Raw genomic sequence first — 4,805 nt, forward strand, 5'->3', positions numbered from 1 at the left:
ATAAGACTTTAACTTTATTCTCTTTTTACAACACTGCAATTTGGAAACTTTCCAAAGAGCTGAGAGATGCTGAAAATAGTTGGATATGGCCTTACATTGCCTTTGGGATGCAGCATTGTGCTCACCAACAAAGGTGCCATGCCATCAGTGTCAAACTATAATACACAGCGTGCCAAATCATTTGAAATTCCCCACCTCAACATAGATGTCACAATTAGTCATTTAACAGTAGCTTTACTTTCTTTAAAAAATTAGCTTTAAAGTCATGTATGCTTATTGTAGAAGATATGGAAAACTGATGAAAATAAAAAAAATCACCTGTAACTTCTCTACTCAGAGATAACACTGCAAGTATTTTCTTACTTATGTTATGTTTATACATATAAAATCTGTTCTGTTTTTCTTTTAACATTATAAGCATTTTCCATATTTTAAAATTCTTTCTAAGTATATGTTATGAGCTGCCTATTCTTTATTCTTATGGCTGCACCACAATATAGGCAATCACTCATTGCAGGACATTTGGACTGCTTCCAGTTGTTTGCTGCCATAAATAATGGCACGATAAAATCTTTGTACATAAATCTTTGTCCTCATTTCTGATAATTTCTTTAGGAGGGATTCCCAGAAATGGAATTGCTGGGTCAAAGAGGATAAATATGTTTAAAGTTTGGATATCTTCCCAAACTTGCTTTCCTAAAAGGCTTTATGAACATGTTTGTATACCTATCATGAATTTATGACCATGCCTCTCTCACTACAACCCACCACATTTGTATGTTAAAAAGCATTTTAATTAATTTCCTAATACTAGTCTAATATTTGAATAAGTTATGATACCATGCCGAGATGGAAGAATATTCATTTCATCAAAATTAAAATTATGCATATCGTGTTGCAACATTAAGCTTATTGATGATACGCTATTAAGTAAAACACATGATATAAAATTGAATATACTCCATCACTGCAAATATGTATGCATATGTAAATGACTGGACAAAGATGATGACCAATAAAAATAAAACCTACTAATAAGAGTGCCTTGGGGAGGCAGCAGCCTGTCAGCATGGCTCAAGCATTTGTGAACAGCAAGATCCAGCCTGGGAAGGTGGTCGTGTTCATCAAACCCAGCTGCCCCTACTGCAGAAGGACCCAGGAGCTCCTCAGCCAACTGCCCTTCAAACAAGGGCTTTTGGAATTTGTTGATATCACAGCCACCGGTGACACCAACGAGATTCAAGACTATTTGCAACAGCTTACAGGAGTCAGAACGGTACCTCGTGTCTTTATCGGTAAAGAGTACATACATAGGTGGATGCAATGATCTAATGAATATGCATGAGAGAGGGGAACTGCTGACGCGGCTAAAGCAAATTGGAGTTCTACAATAATTGTAGAGCAGACCCCAGGCTGATATGCCCTTGAGAGCTGGACGGCATTGCAGATAATGACAGCACGTGGCTGGTGTATGGATCCGGGGCTACTTATACCCAGCTACAACAGCTATCTACTTAAAATTCTGAAACATGTTAACCAAAAAAAGGGAGTGGGTTTTGGTGGGGCAAAAACAGCCTATTCTTCTTTTGACTCAGTATTTAAAGCGGACCAGCTTACCCCAAACCACAGGTCTGAGAAGTTTGATGGATGTCTTGGGATTCTTGTGCGTTGGCCCTTTGGGTTCCAAAAGACCATAAGCTTTGGTTTAGGATTTACTGGCTGACCCAAAAGATGTTCCTTCTCTTTGGTACATGTTTCTTTCTAACTATTCTCCATGTGCTGGGACTCTACCTCTTCACCAGTGTTTCTCAACCAAGTTTATCCCAGACTCTGTACCTAGGATGAATCTATAGTTGGTTTTCTGTCCCTGCCCGAAAATGATTTTGTTGAGTTTGACTTTATAGAGTTTGTATTATGAAATCAATAGGTATTTTGAATGTGCTCTCTCAAACTTCGTGTGTCTCCCCAGTCACCATCCCCACCCACCCCATCATACCCTGAGAGTCACTGCTGTTAACTAGTGTTTTTAACCTTTACCACTCACAGACGTCATAGGAAATATTCAACAGTTTGTGAAGGATCTGAGCACCCAATCTGAGAGACATCACATGAAAAGTGAAGCATGTTGGTCCTCACTTGGTGCTACAAGGATCAGAGGTACAAGTGGAGATGCTGTGATCAAGTGGCAACACTCTGTTATGTAAGACAGTTGTCCAGGGCATCCTGAACAAGTGTGTATTAATATGTTTACATTATGAACAAAAGTAAAACAGAAAATTTTAAACACTATCATGGAAAACTTATAGCCCCCCTTCCCAAAGACTATGTCTGGGAAAGTAGCTAAATTTGGGAAACACTGTTCTAAATGATTTTCTTTCTCTCCTTCCCACCCCCACCCCATTCTACTAAAATTTAAGAATCCCTTATTATGAAGTCTGTCCTAGAATTGCAAGATTAATTTCCTTCTGCAGTCTCTATGTGAATGGTTAATTTCTTCTCTAATAGAGGTACCCATGGATCACACAGTCATTTTTGTCCAATTCTTTTCTATGTTCGCCAGACCTTAAGGGATGGTATTAATGCAAAATATACCAATTTAAAGCTTTTTTTCATGTCTGTCCCCTGCGATTATAAATAAAGGCACATGCTATTGTCTTTCATTGAAAAAAAAAAAGTGCCTCAAAAATAGATAGCTTACTATATAGTTAATAAACAACAGTGTGACTTTAAGTGCTTAAAATTCATTATTTCATTCCATTTTATAATAACCATGAGGAGGAGATTCTGAAGCTTGAAAATTTTATGCAAAGGTCTTATAATCATCCAGGATGTCAGTATGGTTCTGGAATTTAAATCCAGGTTGCTGACTTCAAATCCACAGTTAGGATAGTAAGCTTATATTTGAATCCTTTAAACATGTTTCTATTCTCTAAATTTTACAAAATGTTGCTGCATGTGTTTATGGCAGAATAATGTAAAATGTTATGTTTTTTAAAAAATCACAATAAATAAGCTTCTTATGGTTTCATAGAGAAGAAATAAATCACTAAGAATGAAATAAAAAAGGATTTCTAAGACCCAACTTTGAATAGGAAGACAAATGTTTCAAAAACCATGAAAAAATAATATTCTACCTAACCATTAATCAGTGAAATACAAGCAAAATAATAAAATAACATCCATTCAACCCAATCCAAGGATGAAGAATCAGTAAATTTTGTCCAGAATTCAATATTCATGTATTATTTTGACTCTGATATATATAATTATTTTAATATAACAGATGCTCAATTTCTTTTATTGCCATGAATGAAGATATGCATTGCTAAGATCTAGGCTGATTCTTCATATAATTTATGAATTTACTTTTCTTAAACATTCAGTAAATTTAATATTTTTCATTGAAGTGATAAAATGCATTATTTAACTCTTTCAAGATTGATTACCTATCAAGTGCTAAGCATTACTGTAGGAGCTATAGATATATACTATACCCAACAAACAAAAATACTTGCCCTGCTATCTTACATTCTAATATGGAATTTAGATAATAACTGAGATAAATCATTAACCTATATAGTCTATTATATATTAATAAATATATATAAATGCCTACAATAGCTGAAAAGGAGACATGAAATGTTAGAGAGAGCATACTGAAATTTTACATAGGATGGCCAGAGAAGGCACCATTGAGAAAGTGACTTTCCTGTACAGACTTCAAGGAAGTAAAACAATGCACCACGAGGAAAAGACAGTGGAAAGCAAAGACCCGGTGGTGGAGGATTTATTAGTTTGCTCACAGGAGTGAAAAAGGCCAGAGTTACTGCAACAGCATAGTTAGGGAGAGACAGCAGAAGACCAGAGAAACAATGAGGGCCACCTAAGACATTGTAATCAACGTGATCACACACCCCAGTTTATGCCTGTTATTTTGGGGTGATCATTAATAATATTGTATTCCCCTTCAAAAGTGTCCCAGTTTGGATAATAAGTCACCATGATTGTAGTAGGGAGTTTGAATTTTTAATAAAACTTTAATACACTTTTTCATTGGATGATCTGAACAGATGGGTGGTATAATCTGTCTTAGGCTTCACCTGAGTAACTCTGATGGCACCACTGATAGACTGAAGGGGGTCAAGAGCTGAGCTACATACATGTACTATTTACATTTATCCAAATTTAATCATGTCTTTTGAGTAAAAAAACACACACTGTCAACTATCAACAAATATTGGAAACTGTTGGTCTATATAATCAAAATAGTGGTAATCCTGGGGACTGAACTGTGATGCACATGAATAGGCATCTTTGTATTCATAGAGGCTGGAATGGCATGGCCCAGTTCACGCGAAGAGAGAAAAAGACAGCCATTCATCTGCACATTTGGGGTCTCATCTGCCAAAAGTCAGTTCTTTTTTTTTTTTTTTTTTTTTGGAGGCACACTTTGAGATTTGTGCCAAACAAAAAGTGCTGCTTGCTTCATTCCTTTCTGGTTCTATGCCAACAAAGACACATTTGAGTTTCAGAGTCATAGTCAGAAGTTGTGTTTTATGTGTTTTTTTTTCTTATTCTCGCAGAAGATTCATCTCCCTCTGCTCTTCTTTAAGCCCTCTATCTGTTCTGCCAAGCTCTTGCCTTTATGTGATTCTCAGAAGTCTTTTAAGACCCAACTCTACCGTGCAGCTTCCTGTTTTACATAAGTAACTTTTGAACAGGTGCTGTATCTGAGTGGGGAAGGAAATATACTACCATGTTATTTTTGAGGGAGAAGTCAAAGATTATTAGTATCGCTAATTATA

The 4,805-nt window shown here is 36.1% G+C and overlaps 1 pseudogene; it reads left to right on the forward strand.

The window, feature by feature from the left end:
- Positions 1-1,054: 1,054 nt before the first annotated feature.
- LOC105088951 (glutaredoxin-1-like) lies at positions 1,055-2,016 on the forward strand (annotated as a pseudogene).
- The last annotated feature ends 2,789 nt before the right edge of the window (positions 2,017-4,805 follow it).

Source organism: Camelus dromedarius, chromosome 10 (genome assembly GCF_036321535.1).
Source record: "Camelus dromedarius isolate mCamDro1 chromosome 10, mCamDro1.pat, whole genome shotgun sequence".
NCBI lineage: Eukaryota > Metazoa > Chordata > Mammalia > Artiodactyla > Camelidae > Camelus > Camelus dromedarius.